The 18119-nt window shown below is 44.4% G+C and overlaps 1 protein-coding gene across 1 annotated transcript in view; it reads left to right on the top strand.

Annotated features, from left to right (window-relative positions):
- The window catches only part of LOC127048267 (uncharacterized), a 426185-nt gene extending 425628 nt beyond the window's left edge, over window positions 1-557 (top strand). Inside the window, exon 2 of the mRNA XM_050947909.1 lies at window positions 525-557. The gene's annotated coding sequence lies outside the window, so the exon portion shown is untranslated. The remainder of the gene's footprint in view (window positions 1-524) is intronic.
- The last annotated feature ends 17562 nt before the right edge of the window (window positions 558-18119 follow it).

The following is an 18119-nucleotide window of genomic DNA, read 5'->3' as shown; positions in this document are numbered from 1 at the left end:
ACTATGAGGCCTGGATAACAGGAAACAACATTCAAACCTTGGAAGAACTGAACCTCCTCATACAAATGGAGCAGTTCTTGGATGGTGTTCCTGAAGACATCACACGGTACATACAAGATGGAAACCCCAAAGATATCGCTGAGGCGGGGGAGATTGGAGCCAAATGGATGGAACTGGCAGAAAGCAAGAAAGCTACTGTCAAGGGGAACGATTACCCCAGGGGGCACACAGACCATAAACCCTACAACCGAGGACAGCCAAAGACCCCACATACCACCCAAGTAAAGCCACAGATACCCTACCCTTCAACCTCACCAGTCTCCAGTAACTCACCTCGGCCCAGTGACCCATCAGATGGAAGATGCTTTAAGTGTAATGAACTGGGACATATCAAGGCCAAGTGTCCCAAGAACACCATGCGAGTGCAATTCATTACACCACCATCACACCAAAGATCCCCAGGCCCGGATGCCTCTCAAATACCCTTGAAGCGAAGGGAAAATTTGAGAGTGGGCGGAAAGAAGGTTACTGCGTGGAGAGACACGGGGGCACAAGTGTCAGCTATCCACCAATCCTTCGTTGACCCCAAATTTATCAACCCAAAGGCCAAAGTTACAATTTACCCCTTCATGTCACAAGCTGTAGACTTGCCTACAGCTCAACTGCCTGTCCAGTACAAAGGCTGGTCAGGAATGTGGACTTTTGCAGTCTATGACAATTATCCTATCCCCATGCTACTGGGGGAAGACTTGGCCAGCCAGGTGAGGCGGGCCAAGAGAGTAGGAATGGTTACACGTAGCCAAACCAGGCAAGCTTCCAGACCCATTCCTGTTCCTGAACCGTCCACAGAGGCCCCGTCTGTGTTACCAGAGACCCAGACAGAGGTAGTGGACCCGGATTCCATGCCTACCACTGAAACAGCCACAGCATCTCCAGTCCCAGGCCCGAAACTGGAACAGCAACCAGCACCAGCAAGTGCAACCACATCTTCAACCTCAACGCCAGAGGGCGCCAGCGAGCCAGAACTGGCAGAAGCAAAAGACAGCCATACCCAAAAGGCTCAGCCAGAGCCTGAAATACCCTCAGGTGCACCAGCAACGGAAACAACCCCATCACCTACATCGCTTCCAGAGGGACCAAGCCCAAGTCCACAGTCTGAGGAAGAACTGGTGACCCCAGCCTCAAGGGAACAGTTCCAGACTGAGCAGGAAGCAGATGACAGCCTTCAGAAAGCTTGGGCGGCGGCACGGAGCACCCCACCGCCTCTCAGCTCTTCTAATCGATCCCGGTTTGTTATAGACCAAGGACTTTTATACAAGGAAATTCTTTCTGGTGGACACCGGAAAGAATGGCAGCCGCAAAAACAGTTGGTGGTTCCAACTAAGTACCGGGGGAAGCTCTTAAGCTTAGCCCATGATCATCCCAGTGGCCATGCTGGGGTGAACAGAACCAAGGACCGGTTGGGGAAGTCCTTCCACTGGGAGGGGATGGGCAAGGACGTTGCCAAGTATGTCCGGTCTTGTGAGGTATGCCAAAGAGTGGGAAAGCCTCAAGACCAGGTCAAGGCCCCTCTCCAGCCACTCCCCATAATTGAGGTCCCATTTCAGCGAGTAGCTGTGGATATTCTGGGCCCTTTCCCAAAAAAGACGCCCAGAGGAAAGCAGTACGTACTGACTTTAGTGGACTTTGCTACCCGATGGCCAGAAGCAGTCGCTCTAGGCAACACCAGGGCTAACACTGTGTGCCTGGCCCTAACAGACATCTTTGCCAGGGTAGGTTGGCCCTCTGACATCCTTACAGATTCAGGGTCTAATTTCCTGGCAGGGACCATGGAAAAACTGTGGGAAACTCATGGGGTGAATCACTTGGTTGCCACCCCGTACCACCATCAAACCAATGGCCTGGTGGAAAGGTTCAATGGAACTTTGGGGGCCATGATACGAAAATTCATCAACGAATTCTCCAATAATTGGGACCTAGTGTTGCAGCAGTTGCTGTTTGCCTACAGGGCTGTACCACATCCCAGTTTAGGGTTTTCACCATTTGAACTTGTGTATGGTCACGAGGTTAAGGGACCATTACAGTTGGTGAAGCAGCAATGGGAGGGGTTTACGCCTTCTCCAGAAACTAACATTCTGGACTTTGTAAGCAACCTACAAAGCACCCTCCGACACTCTTTAGCCCTTGCTAGAGAGAACCTAAAGGATGCTCAAGAAGAGCAAAAGGCCTGGTATGACAGACATGCCAGAAATCGGTCCTTCAAGGTAGGAGACCAGGTTATGGTCTTGAAGGCGCAACAGGCCCATAAGATGGAAGCATCATGGGAAGGGCCATTCACGGTCCAAGAGCGCCTGGGAGCTGTAAACTACCTCATAGCATTTCCCAATTCCTCACTAAAGCCTAAAGTGTACCATGTTAATTCTCTCAAGCCTTTCTATTCCAGAGACTTACAGGTTTGTCAGTTTACAGTCCAGGGAGATGATGCTGAGTGGCCTGACGGTGTCTACTACGACGGGAAAAAAGACGGTGGCGTGGAAGAGGTGAACCTCTCAACCACCCTGGAACGTCTGCAGCGGCAACAAATCAAGGAGCTGTGCACTAGCTTCGCCCCATTGTTCTCAGCCACCCCAGGACGGACTGAACGGGCATACCACTCCATTGATACAGGTAATGCTCACCCAATCAGAACCCCACCCTACCGAGTGTCTCCTCATGCCCAAGCTGCTATAGAACGGGAGATCCAGAACATGCTACAGATGGGTATAATCCGCTCATCTACCAGTGCATGGGCATCTCCAGTGGTTCTGGTACCCAAACCAGATGGGGAAATACGCTTTTGCGTGGACTACCGTAAGCTAAATGCTGTAACTCGTCCGGACAACTATCCAATGCCACGTACCGATGAGCTATTGGAAAAGTTGGGACGTGCCCAGTTCATCTCTACAATAGACTTAACCAAGGGGTACTGGCAAGTACCGCTAGATGAACCTGCCAAGGAGAGGTCAGCATTCGTCACCCATGCGGGGGTGTATGAATTCAATGTCCTTCCTTTCGGCCTTCGAAATGCACCCGCCACCTTCCAGAGGCTGGTAGATGGTCTACTAGCTGGACTGGGAGAATTTGCAGTTGCCTACCTCGATGATGTGGCCATTTTTTCAGACTCCTGGCCCAAACACCTACTACACCTGGAAAAGGTCTTTGAGCGCGTCAGGCAGGCAGGACTAACTGTTAAGGCCAAAAAGTGTCAAATAGGCCAAAACAGAGTGACTTACCTGGGGCACCAGGTGGGTCGAGGAACCATAAACCCCCTACAGGCCAAGGTGGATGCTATCCAAAAGTGGCCTGTCCCACGGTCCAAGAAGCAGGTCCAATCCTTCTTAGGCTTGGCCGGATACTACAGGCGATTTGTACCACACTACAGCCAAATCGCTGCCCCACTGACCGACCTGACCAAAAAGACCCAGCCAAATGCCGTTAAGTGGACTGATAAGTGTCAAAAGGCCTTTACCCAACTTAAGGCAACGCTCATGTCTGACCCTGTGCTCAGGGCCCCGGACTTTGACAAGCCATTCCTAGTAACAACAGATGCATCTGAGCGTGGTATAGGAGCAGTGCTCATGCAGGAAGCAACAGATCACAACTTCCATCCTGTCGTGTTTCTCAGCAAGAAACTGTCTGAGAGGGAAAGTCACTGGTCAGTCAGTGAAAAGGAATGCTATGCCATTGTGTACGCCCTGGAAAAGCTACGCCCATATGTTTGGGGACGGCGGTTCCAACTACAAACTGACCATGCTGCACTGAAGTGGCTTCATACTGCCAAGGGGAACAACAAGAAACTTCTTCGTTGGAGTTTAGCTCTCCAAGATTTTGATTTTGAAATTCAACACATCACAGGAGCTTCTAATAAAGTTGCTGATGCACTCTCCCGTGAGAGTTTCCCAGAATTCAGTAGTTAAAAAGTGTTCTTAAAATGTAGAAGTCTGTTAGTTATATACTTAGTAGTATATGTAAAGGTGCATGTGTTGTAGTAATCTGTTTATTTTCAAGTTCTAGAAGGAAATCGCCGCCAGTGAGCTTCCCCACTGTCTGCAATTTGGGGGGCGTGTCATAAACAGATAGCTAAGGGTTAATGTCTCTTTCACCTGAAGCACCTGACCAGAGGACCAATCAGGAAACCGGATTTTTAGACCAATCAGGAAACTGGATTTTTTCAACTTTGGGTGGAGGGAATTGTGTGTCTGTGTCTTTGTTTTCTGGCTGCCTGATTTCTCTGAGCTTTGGAGAAGTAGTTCTGTTTTCTAATCTTCTGTTTCTAAGTGTAAGGACAAAGAGATCAGATAGTAAGTTATATGGTTTCTTTTCTTTGGTATTTGCATGAATATAAGTGCTGGAGTGCTTTGATTTGTATTCTTTTTGAATAAGGCTGTTTATTCAATATTCTTTTAAGCAATTGACCCTGTATTGTATCATCTTAATACAGAGAGACATTTGGATGTATTTTTCTTTCTTTTTATATAAAGCTTTCTTTTAAGACCTGTTGGAGTTTTTCTTTACTTCAGGGAAATTGAGTCTGTACTCACCAGGGAATTGGTGGGAGGAAGAAATCGGGGAGATCTGTGTGTTGGATTTGCTAGCCTGATTTTGCATTCCCTCTGGGGGAATAGGAAAGTACTATTTGTTTCCAGGATTGGAAACAGAGAGGGGGAGTCCCTCTGTGTAGTTTCACAGAGCTTGTGTCTGTGTATCTCTTCAGGAGCACCTGGAGGGGGGAAGGGAAAAAGGATTATTTCCCTTTGTTGTGAGACTCAAGGAATTTGGGTCTTGGGGTCCCAGGGAAGGTTTTTCAGGGGGACCAGAGTGCCCGAAAACACTCTAATTTTTTGGGTGGTGGCAGCAGGTACCAGGTCCAAGCTGGTAACTAAGCTTGGAGGTTTTTCATGCTAACCCCCATATTTTGGACGCTAAGGTCCAAATCTGGGACTAAGGTTATTACATGAGTGGCAGCTGGTGGGATATAGACAGAATCCAGAAGCCAGTAGGAATATTATATTTTTCTTTTCTCTGCTAAGGGCTTTTTAGCAGAGAGAAACAGTTGGTTTTAAAAGGGAACCAGAGAGAATTTTTTTTTCTGCTCTCTCTGGCAGTTGTGGCTTGCATAATAAGCAAGAAGCCATTACCAAACTGTTAAGGGTCTTTTGTCATGCAATAGCCCTCTCATTAGGAGGCAAGTACCAGCACTTATATGCATGCAAATAAAGTGGTTTTTCTGGTTTCCCTTCATTGAACATTAGCTAGAGAGAGAAAAGGAAAAAAGCACTGTTGCTAGGCAGACTCCAGGAGGGAACAGAGCCTGCAGTTCAGAAGATAAACACCGGAGGGCACCCCAACACAAGAAAACAGGAACCATGACTTCTAAGGCAAAAATTGACGCCGAAGCACAAATCAAAGAAGCTGAACACAGGCGACAACTGGAAATAAAACAAAAAGAGATGGAGATGAAAGAAAGAGAAGAACAGATCAAAGAGGCAGCCTACCAAAGAGAACAGGCAGCCAAAGAGGCAGCCAAGGAGGCAGCACACAAAAGAAAACTAGAAGAAGAAGAGGTGGCCTACCGAAGGAAACAAGCAGAAGAAGAGTTGGCCCACAGAAGGAAGCAAGAAGAAGAGGAGGCGGCCCACCACCGAGAACTGGAAAAACAACAAAAAGAGAATGAAGAGAAGGAAAAACAGAGAAAACATGAACTGGAGTTGGCAAAAGCTGGGCTGCCTGTGCCAGCCAACCCTAACAACCCGGCGCCAAATATTGCTCCACAGCACAGGAAATTTCCCACCTACAAGGCAGGTGATGACATCGAGGCCTTCTTGGAAAATTTTGAAAGAGTCTGTCTTGGGTACAACATCCCCGAAGACCAGTACATGGTAGAATTGAGGTCACAGCTCAGTGGACCTTTAGCAGAGGTGGCAGCTGAAATGCCTAAGCTGCAAATGAATGACTATAAACTTTTTCAAACCAAGGCCAGATACCGAATGGGGATAACCCCAGATCATGCCCGTCGGCGCTTCAGAACCCAAAAGTGGAAACCCGAGGTGTCATTTCCCAAACACGCCTACTACATTGCAAAAAACTATGAGGCCTGGATAACAGGAAACAACATTCAAACCTTGGAAGAACTGAACCTCCTCATACAAATGGAGCAGTTCTTGGATGGTGTTCCTGAAGACATCACACGGTACATACAAGATGGAAACCCCAAAGATATCGCTGAGGCGGGGGAGATTGGAGCCAAATGGATGGAACTGGCAGAAAGCAAGAAAGCTACTGTCAAGGGGAACGATTACCCCAGGGGGCACACAGACCATAAACCCTACAACCGAGGACAGCCAAAGACCCCACATACCACCCAAGTAAAGCCACAGATACCCTACCCTTCAACCTCACCAGTCTCCAGTAACTCACCTCGGCCCAGTGACCCATCAGATGGAAGATGCTTTAAGTGTAATGAACTGGGACATATCAAGGCCAAGTGTCCCAAGAACACCATGCGAGTGCAATTCATTACACCACCATCACACCAAAGATCCCCAGGCCCGGATGCCTCTCAAATACCCTTGAAGCGAAGGGAAAATTTGAGAGTGGGCGGAAAGAAGGTTACTGCGTGGAGAGACACGGGGGCACAAGTGTCAGCTATCCACCAATCCTTCGTTGACCCCAAATTTATCAACCCAAAGGCCAAAGTTACAATTTACCCCTTCATGTCACAAGCTGTAGACTTGCCTACAGCTCAACTGCCTGTCCAGTACAAAGGCTGGTCAGGAATGTGGACTTTTGCAGTCTATGACAATTATCCTATCCCCATGCTACTGGGGGAAGACTTGGCCAGCCAGGTGAGGCGGGCCAAGAGAGTAGGAATGGTTACACGTAGCCAAACCAGGCAAGCTTCCAGACCCATTCCTGTTCCTGAACCGTCCACAGAGGCCCCGTCTGTGTTACCAGAGACCCAGACAGAGGTAGTGGACCCGGATTCCATGCCTACCACTGAAACAGCCACAGCATCTCCAGTCCCAGGCCCGGAACTGGAACAGCAACCAGCACCAGCAAGTGCAACCACATCTTCAACCTCAACGCCAGAGGGCGCCAGCGAGCCAGAACTGGCAGAAGCAAAAGACAGCCATACCCAAAAGGCTCAGCCAGAGCCTGAAATACCCTCAGGTGCACCAGCAACGGAAACAACCCCATCACCTACATCGCTTCCAGAGGGACCAAGCCCAAGTCCACAGTCTGAGGAAGAACTGGTGACCCCAGCCTCAAGGGAACAGTTCCAGACTGAGCAGGAAGCAGATGACAGCCTTCAGAAAGCTTGGGCGGCGGCACGGAGCACCCCACCGCCTCTCAGCTCTTCTAATCGATCCCGGTTTGTTATAGACCAAGGACTTTTATACAAGGAAATTCTTTCTGGTGGACACCGGAAAGAATGGCAGCCGCAAAAACAGTTGGTGGTTCCAACTAAGTACCGGGGGAAGCTCTTAAGCTTAGCCCATGATCATCCCAGTGGCCATGCTGGGGTGAACAGAACCAAGGACCGGTTGGGGAAGTCCTTCCACTGGGAGGGGATGGGCAAGGACGTTGCCAAGTATGTCCGGTCTTGTGAGGTATGCCAAAGAGTGGGAAAGCCTCAAGACCAGGTCAAGGCCCCTCTCCAGCCACTCCCCATAATTGAGGTCCCATTTCAGCGAGTAGCTGTGGATATTCTGGGCCCTTTCCCAAAAAAGACGCCCAGAGGAAAGCAGTACGTACTGACTTTAGTGGACTTTGCTACCCGATGGCCAGAAGCAGTCGCTCTAGGCAACACCAGGGCTAACACTGTGTGCCTGGCCCTAACAGACATCTTTGCCAGGGTAGGTTGGCCCTCTGACATCCTTACAGATTCAGGGTCTAATTTCCTGGCAGGGACCATGGAAAAACTGTGGGAAACTCATGGGGTGAATCACTTGGTTGCCACCCCGTACCACCATCAAACCAATGGCCTGGTGGAAAGGTTCAATGGAACTTTGGGGGCCATGATACGAAAATTCATCAACGAATTCTCCAATAATTGGGACCTAGTGTTGCAGCAGTTGCTGTTTGCCTACAGGGCTGTACCACATCCCAGTTTAGGGTTTTCACCATTTGAACTTGTGTATGGTCACGAGGTTAAGGGACCATTACAGTTGGTGAAGCAGCAATGGGAGGGGTTTACGCCTTCTCCAGAAACTAACATTCTGGACTTTGTAAGCAACCTACAAAGCACCCTCCGACACTCTTTAGCCCTTGCTAGAGAGAACCTAAAGGATGCTCAAGAAGAGCAAAAGGCCTGGTATGACAGACATGCCAGAAATCGGTCCTTCAAGGTAGGAGACCAGGTTATGGTCTTGAAGGCGCAACAGGCCCATAAGATGGAAGCATCATGGGAAGGGCCATTCACGGTCCAAGAGCGCCTGGGAGCTGTAAACTACCTCATAGCATTTCCCAATTCCTCACTAAAGCCTAAAGTGTACCATGTTAATTCTCTCAAGCCTTTCTATTCCAGAGACTTACAGGTTTGTCAGTTTACAGTCCAGGGAGATGATGCTGAGTGGCCTGACGGTGTCTACTACGACGGGAAAAAAGACGGTGGCGTGGAAGAGGTGAACCTCTCAACCACCCTGGAACGTCTGCAGCGGCAACAAATCAAGGAGCTGTGCACTAGCTTCGCCCCATTGTTCTCAGCCACCCCAGGACGGACTGAACGGGCATACCACTCCATTGATACAGGTAATGCTCACCCAATCAGAACCCCACCCTACCGAGTGTCTCCTCATGCCCAAGCTGCTATAGAACGGGAGATCCAGAACATGCTACAGATGGGTATAATCCGCTCATCTACCAGTGCATGGGCATCTCCAGTGGTTCTGGTACCCAAACCAGATGGGGAAATACGCTTTTGCGTGGACTACCGTAAGCTAAATGCTGTAACTCGTCCGGACAACTATCCAATGCCACGTACCGATGAGCTATTGGAAAAGTTGGGACGTGCCCAGTTCATCTCTACAATAGACTTAACCAAGGGGTACTGGCAAGTACCGCTAGATGAACCTGCCAAGGAGAGGTCAGCATTCGTCACCCATGCGGGGGTGTATGAATTCAATGTCCTTCCTTTCGGCCTTCGAAATGCACCCGCCACCTTCCAGAGGCTGGTAGATGGTCTACTAGCTGGACTGGGAGAATTTGCAGTTGCCTACCTCGATGATGTGGCCATTTTTTCAGACTCCTGGCCCAAACACCTACTACACCTGGAAAAGGTCTTTGAGCGCGTCAGGCAGGCAGGACTAACTGTTAAGGCCAAAAAGTGTCAAATAGGCCAAAACAGAGTGACTTACCTGGGGCACCAGGTGGGTCGAGGAACCATAAACCCCCTACAGGCCAAGGTGGATGCTATCCAAAAGTGGCCTGTCCCACGGTCCAAGAAGCAGGTCCAATCCTTCTTAGGCTTGGCCGGATACTACAGGCGATTTGTACCACACTACAGCCAAATCGCTGCCCCACTGACCGACCTGACCAAAAAGACCCAGCCAAATGCCGTTAAGTGGACTGATAAGTGTCAAAAGGCCTTTACCCAACTTAAGGCAACGCTCATGTCTGACCCTGTGCTCAGGGCCCCGGACTTTGACAAGCCATTCCTAGTAACAACAGATGCATCTGAGCGTGGTATAGGAGCAGTGCTCATGCAGGAAGCAACAGATCACAACTTCCATCCTGTCGTGTTTCTCAGCAAGAAACTGTCTGAGAGGGAAAGTCACTGGTCAGTCAGTGAAAAGGAATGCTATGCCATTGTGTACGCCCTGGAAAAGCTACGCCCATATGTTTGGGGACGGCGGTTCCAACTACAAACTGACCATGCTGCACTGAAGTGGCTTCATACTGCCAAGGGGAACAACAAGAAACTTCTTCGTTGGAGTTTAGCTCTCCAAGATTTTGATTTTGAAATTCAACACATCACAGGAGCTTCTAATAAAGTTGCTGATGCACTCTCCCGTGAGAGTTTCCCAGAATTCAGTAGTTAAAAAGTGTTCTTAAAATGTAGAAGTCTGTTAGTTATATACTTAGTAGTATATGTAAAGGTGCATGTGTTGTAGTAATCTGTTTATTTTCAAGTTCTAGAAGGAAATCGCCGCCAGTGAGCTTCCCCACTGTCTGCAATTTGGGGGGCGTGTCATAAACAGATAGCTAAGGGTTAATGTCTCTTTCACCTGAAGCACCTGACCAGAGGACCAATCAGGAAACCGGATTTTTAGACCAATCAGGAAAGTGGATTTTTTCAACTTTGGGTGGAGGGAATTGTGTGTCTGTGTCTTTGTTTTCTGGCTGCCTGATTTCTCTGAGCTTTGGAGAAGTAGTTCTGTTTTCTAATCTTCTGTTTCTAAGTGTAAGGACAAAGAGATCAGATAGTAAGTTATATGGTTTCTTTTCTTTGGTATTTGCATGAATATAAGTGCTGGAGTGCTTTGATTTGTATTCTTTTTGAATAAGGCTGTTTATTCAATATTCTTTTAAGCAATTGACCCTGTATTGTATCATCTTAATACAGAGAGACATTTGGATGTATTTTTCTTTCTTTTTATATAAAGCTTTCTTTTAAGACCTGTTGGAGTTTTTCTTTACTTCAGGGAAATTGAGTCTGTACTCACCAGGGAATTGGTGGGAGGAAGAAATCGGGGAGATCTGTGTGTTGGATTTGCTAGCCTGATTTTGCATTCCCTCTGGGGGAATAGGAAAGTACTATTTGTTTCCAGGATTGGAAACAGAGAGGGGGAGTCCCTCTGTGTAGTTTCACAGAGCTTGTGTCTGTGTATCTCTTCAGGAGCACCTGGAGGGGGGAAGGGAAAAAGGATTATTTCCCTTTGTTGTGAGACTCAAGGAATTTGGGTCTTGGGGTCCCAGGGAAGGTTTTTCAGGGGGACCAGAGTGCCCCAAAACACTCTAATTTTTTGGGTGGTGGCAGCAGGTACCAGGTCCAAGCTGGTAACTAAGCTTGGAGGTTTTTCATGCTAACCCCCATATTTTGGACGCTAAGGTCCAAATCTGGGACTAAGGTTATTACAAATGGCCCTTAGTAAAACATCCAAAAGTGTCAATATACCATCTTGCATCCTATTTGTCCAATACATCGACTGCCTCCTTGACTTTTACCAGATAATGCCCATAGGTATCTATATTTTGAAACTGTTGTAAGTACTCCATTAATGGTGAATAATTAGGTTAAAGCAGTGGTTCTTAACCTGGGGTGCAAGCACCCCCTGGGGGTGCAAGTTGCCATTTTTGGGGGTGTGAGACATGCAAGATTTTTTAGAAGGTAAACCATCAAAACCACAAATTAAGCACATGCACTTAAGTACAGCTACTTTGTTTAATCAAACCTATGTATTTATTAATATTATACATGTTTAAAGATTACTGTAACATACAAACAAAAATATATATCTAGGTTAAAGGGGTGCGAGAACATATTTTGATTTTTGATATGAGGTGCAAGAACATATTTTGAGAATTAAAGGGGTGCAGGCTGCAGAAAAGGTTAAGAACCACTGGGTTAAAGGATTAAATAGGCAATTATTTGCACTTGTTGCCTTTGAGAGGTTCAGTGTGACAGTGTTTCTGGTACGCATTAAAATACAGATGTGTGTGAAGCTAAAAGTTTCAAGTTTGGAGAAATAGCTCCATTTTTCTTGTTGATGTATATAATTTAGGGTTTTTTTTTGTGTTTTGGTCTCAGCTGTTTATTAAATGAGAGGAATGTGGAGATTATCTTCTCCATATTACGGAAGTGTAATTTTGGTGTGTCGAGAAGCAACATTTGAGTGACATAATTGAACTATGGTGCTGAGACTGTTTTAATTACATTAATTTTAATTACACCCAGTACATTTTAATTACATAGACTGAGAGGCTCCCATCTATTAAGATCCTTTGCTATGTATTTGCATAATGGGCCCTATTTTTGGGTTCAGTGTTACACTTCCTGATGGGTTCATTATTTGTGAAAGCTGGAATTTTTAATTTCATTTTCATTTGTGTTTTTAGCTACTGAATTTGGAGATGAACTCGTAAGTCCTTCCTTCCCCTTGCACAGAAAATTAATGTGCACATTAAAACCCAATCTTCAAATCAGAAAGAGACATTTTTCATGCAGTTCTTCTGTCAGGCAGAGGTGCACAGGACTAATTCGGGGAACCAAAAGATCAGAAACCTCAGAGCTAGTGGGATGCTTATGTATGTTGCAAACACTTGAATAATTAACTCAACTGCATAGTATATGAATAAACCTCAATCCCAAGATACACTGCAAAAATAGCTACATTAAACATGACTGTGGCCAAACCATATTATACATGAATGGTTCTTGCCTCTGTGGATGGAAAGAAACATAACATATTAGACAACTATGTCTAGTAGGATGCAGAGGTATCTACCAGGGTAAAAACATGGTTTTGTAAAATGTTTCTTTTGTCTTCACAGATATATATGAACTATATTACAACATTATTTGGCCACAATAGCATTACCTATTTCTTTTAAGCTTGATTATTTTTGCAGTGTGGATGGGATCTAGACAGTGCATTACATTTCTGAAAAATAGCAATAGAGTTTGATGTCTTATTCTTTTCTGATCTGCAGGTAACTTTGCTGTTTTTAAGCATTCTGTAAACACCATCACCACTCATGTCAGATTAACTCACAAACAGTAACGTTTCTTTAACTGAACTTTCTTTTCCTATGGAAATTCATTTTTTGTGCTCTTCTGTAGTAAGTCATTCATTGGTCCATCACAACACTTTATCTTGGCAAATAGAACTGAGACTGAGCTATCTTTTGGGTGGGAATGTGAATCCCCAAAGTGCACAAGTGTTTTGATCTGTGGTTTTGGTTTGGATCTGTCTCAAATTAGTAACTGAGAATTCACAGTGAGTAAAATTTTCAACCCTACCCCCCAAGTGATTGCATTTTCAAAAGTGACAGAGGTATTTAGGAACATAAATCTATTTGACTTTCAATTAGACTTAGACTCTTAAGCCCCTTAGGTGTTTTTGAAAATGTTACTCATTTTTCTCCACTGTTCCCCTGAAAATTATCATCACTGTTCAGAAATTTTCCAATGGAAAATGCAGATTCTTCAAAAATCAAAAGGTTCCATGAGAAAATATCAGCTTCACTGTAAATTTTTTATTCTTCTGTTCGTAAAATCTAAATGAAATATTTTGTTTCTGGTCAGTTTGATCTGAATCTGAACACATCATTTTACTGAGATTGACTGAAAATGTATTTCCCGGTCAGTACATTGCCTTATGGGAGTTGTAGTTTGGATCCCCATTCTCTTCTATGAGCTGGGCTCCCAGGAGGACAACATCTCACATAAGGTAATATGACCAAACTCTGTGAAGTGCATCATGGGAGATACCCATGGAACCTAACCATAGTGACTAATGGGGCTGTCAATATGTTGTGCTACAATTTTCATGAGGCAACGGGTCACAATTGGCACTTTAATTTTGAAATGACTCAAGAGAACAGTTTTGGGTCATTTTGATTTGTTGAAATAAAATGTTTCAATTTCAGGAATGTCAAAATATTTCATTTTGAACAAAAATATCAACTTTTGGGGGATTTTCACAATTTATTTTATTACCAAAAGCGTCTAACTGTCCCACCAACCTGTGACAGAAGCCCAAGGCACTAAGCTCATTCTTTTGGCATGCTGTGTTAGGGCACTAGCCTGGGACCTGAAACCTCAGTTCAATTCCCTACTTTACTACAGACTTCTTGAGTGCCTCCATTCACAAGCTGTAAAATGGAAATAATAGAGCTTCCTTATATCACAGGGGTGTTATAATCATATGAGGGGGAGGGATAGCTCAGTGGTTTGAGCATCAGCCTGCTAAACCCAGGGTTGTGAATTCAATTCTTAAGGGGGCCATTTGGGGGAACTGGGGTAAAAATCTGAGGACTGGTCCTGCTTTGAGCAGGGGATTGGACTAGATGATCTCCTGAGGTCCCTTCCAACCCTATGATTCCATAATCCATTAAAGAGTGTGAGGTGCTCAGATACTATGGTGGTAAGGGCCATATAAGTACCAAAGCTAGGTTGATGAACAATTTTACACACGTTGTTATAAAGGGTGTCCTAGATAGATTAATTTAGAAAGTGAGAGGTATGCCTGTCTTAAAGCAGACTTCCATTGCAAAGCATAAAAGGGTCCTTAAAGAATGACTTATTGAATAAAAAGACTGAGATCAGATACTATATTACATAGTAGATGTCAAGTTTTGTCTTTGCTTTGTTTTCTTAATGTTTTAATTGCTCCTATGAATACATTATTAGCTGGAATGAAGAAAAAAACATTAATCAAATTTACTATCAGTCGCAGGAAAGAAGAGGGCTTTAAAATGACTATTTATACCAGCTCAAGGACTAATGAAGCTTGACACTCCATACTGCTTGCCTTTTGCTCAACAGAGAGTTTCATAAAATTTTACTAACATTATACCCACATCTCCTGGTGCACCAGTTTGAAAATCAATTCTTATTCTTTTTCAGCAAGTCAGTCTTTAAATATCACCACAGCATAACCAATCTGCTGTGTACCTTTAGCGAGTTAACCTATTAGAAAAGAAACTAGAAAGTTTTTATTTCTTATCTTGACCGACTTTGTTTTCTTTCCCCAGCTGGATTTTGCTCCCTCCTGCACTGTAGGTTATGAATTGGAGTTTAGCTCAGAGAACTGCTCATTTTAGAGTGTTATGGATTTTTAATAGTTATTTTTTGCATTTACTCATAACATTTTCAAGACTGATAGCTCTGATCAATGAGGTTATCCATCAGTAGCCAATCAAATCTGAGACATTCCTAGTTTCATTTTACAAGCTCAATTAGAACTCTGTATTACCAATCAATTAAAGAATAAATAGAGATGTGCTGCCTAGTTTGGCAAGTTAATGGGTCCTGGCAGTGAAGGACAATGGAGAGAGCAGGTGTTTGATGCCCTTGGCTAACTGAGCCCTTGGCTAACTGAGCCACAAAAATTGAGATTAGATATTTGCTACTAAAATGGAGAACAGGTATAATACATGAAACAAAAACATTTTCTGGTACATTGGCTCACATCAGTTCTCTCTCACCACTTGCTCGATTTGAAGAAACAGGTCAACAACAATATTTTTCCAGTGGGTGATGCCTGACCTGATTACTTTTAGAAAGCAGGTTTCACATGGCTAGCATACAAGTAGGACATGTTTTTCCTACTTATGTGTATATAGAAATAAAATTTAAGTTATATGTGGAAAAGATGGTTGACCAGACATAAGTGGATATGGATAACTAGACATAAAAGAGGAAAATTCTCTTAAGCAATCCTTCTTTCAAACAAAACTTTTTGACCACCTTTAGCTGAAAGCGATCACCCTACAGAAGCACCACTTACTTGGTACCATGGTATTGGTACCGTGTTTGATTCTGAGTAAGAGTTAAACTTTTAACTTTAGTGGAGACTTCCAACAAAAGAGATGAATCCAGCAAATGGAGATAGACTCTAAGGGTAATGAATGAACAAACAAGCCATCTGGGATCAAATTCTGCTTTAAATTACATTGGTTTAAGTCCACAGCAACTCCACTGCTCTTACACTGATGTAATTAGGAGCAGGATTGGTCCATAGTACTTCATAGCCACAGCTGCTTGCATAAAAACCTCATTAAATTTGGCATGTTTAAAATGTCTTTTTTGTGCATTAAAAAGACATCTTACTAGGTTTCATAGGGATGCTGAGTTTATTGTATTTTCAAGAAAGCATTTAAAAATACAAATAAGATACGAGTATGGCATGCGGAAGTTATGAGATTTTCCTACAGATAAGTTTCTTTTATCTCATTTCCATATGTTTTGTTTTTTAAAATACAGACTATCAGTCTACAGTGCCTTCAATGTAGTGTACAAGTAGAAGGAAATAATTTCCCTTGATGCACATATTTAATAAACAAAACTAATTACCAATTACTAATAGAGATCACTAGGCCTGAAAAAAACCACAGCAAGGGTATTGAAAATGTCATGTTTTTGGAAAATGTATATGAAGAAAAACAACTTTTTTCACCAGTAGTGAGTAGTTTCAGAAATGTTTTGGAAGAAAAATCTTTTCTTCCAAACTTCCTTTGCCTTCAATCTCTTTCAGCCTGAAGCCTCTCCCCACTGCTTTCACTCTTCAGTTCTTACTGCCTTGTGGAACTCCTGCAGTTCAGCTTCTCTTTATTCCACCAAGCCCACTTTTGCCATGTGTAAATTTTGTGGAATAGAGGGAGAAAGATGGGGATATTGTGCACACTGGGGTTTGGAAGTACCATAATGCACTCTTGGACATAAGCCACCAAGTATCTTTGAAAATTTCAAATAGCATTTCTGTGAGACCTCTGCATTGAGGTTACTCGGTCCTGGTTGTAAGAGTGTGACTTAGCTCTCCAACATCTCACTTTACCTGCTGAAAACAGTCTTCCCCAGACAGGGTAATTTGGCCTTCTGACCAGTTCAAATGTTCTCCAGTAGAAGCACAAGTATTTGTGTGATAAGATCCCCAGGGTACAACCTGGAACTGTGGGACCACTGTGCCCCTTTAACTGTCCAGCCTGGGATGTCTCTCATGATGCTTTGCTAGTGACAAGCTGCAAAACCCTCCAGGCACCATTATCACTCAGCCACCAACATGCAGAGACACACCCAGCTGCACTGCATGAATGCTCTCTAAGCCATTCATGAACTGCTCATAGGGAAACACCAGCAATCTCCTAGCCTTGCACCCTAGAAATATACTGTTTTACACCACTCAAGACCTTCTCTTGAACAATGCAAACTCATTAATTAGTTTGCCACTTTGTTAAAGGATAGTGGACATGCACTAGCCTTTGTAATCTGAGCAGATTCCCTTAGCACTTTAGGCAAACTCACTGGTTAAGACAAAACACTAAAATAAATTTAAGTACAGAGAGGTAGATTTTAAGAGATTATAAGTGATAGACATAAAGGTCAAAGATGGTTTATCTAAGAAATAAAAATAAAATCTGAGTCTAAATCCTAAAATTTAAGACTCAGTAAGATTTGAATCAAGCAGCTTTTCTAACCCCACTGGATGTTGCAGGTAGGTTACAATTTTTAATATACAGGCTGAATTTCCTTCCCAGTCTCCTCAGTTCAAAGACTTTGTCTTCCAGAATTCTTGTTGCCTTCAGTAAAGGTGGGGAAGGATAGAAGATGATGCCACTATCTCTGATTTTATGCTCTCAATCCATGTCCCAGGGAAGATACTGGACCAGATATGTCTCAGTAGGCCTGGCTGAGTCACACACCATTGTGTGGTGCTTGTGCAACTGGCTCTTACAGAACTGTAAATCTCTTGTTTACAATTTCCCTGCTGGTCAATGGCTCATGATGGTCATTTAACATCTGTCTGGGTGTGAGTCACCACCTTTGTTGTCGCTGTAAGTCCCAAACTTACAACATATTTCAACAACAACATCTCATAACTTCGTATACAATAACACAATATATATTTTGACAGAACAGTGAGTTTCATCAGACCATGACATTTCATATGGTATGTTACAGGGCATTCTTTGTAAGAAATCACAGCCATATACAAATGATGAATATGGGGGTTACTGGGTGCTACTCTGAGGTACAGTGCATCACAACTTGTCACAATGTGAGTCTTGTCCTGAAAGGAATCACAGGAACTGCTCCTTCCATACTCCTTGAGGGACACTCATAGAATTATAGATTATTAGGGTTGGAAGGGACCTCAGGAGATCATCTCGTCCAACTCCCTTGCACAAAGAAGGACCAATCCCCAAATGGCTCCCTTAAGGATTGAACTCACAACTCTGGGTTTAGCAGGCCAATGTGCAAACCACTGAGCTATCCCTCCCCCCTATTGCCACAAAGGAGGTGGGGAGGAGGTGGCAGGGTCATGGCCCTTCTGTCCCTTTTCCACTGACCTACACAGTAAGCCCAGAACACCAAGGAGAGAATACTGTAGCCCCAAAGGATATCACTGTACTGCAAT

Source organism: Gopherus flavomarginatus, chromosome 3, assembly GCF_025201925.1.
Source record: "Gopherus flavomarginatus isolate rGopFla2 chromosome 3, rGopFla2.mat.asm, whole genome shotgun sequence".
Taxonomy (NCBI): Eukaryota; Metazoa; Chordata; order Testudines; family Testudinidae; genus Gopherus; species Gopherus flavomarginatus.
Note: the sequence above shows the minus strand (reverse complement) of the source record. Positions and strands in the feature narration are given on the sequence as shown.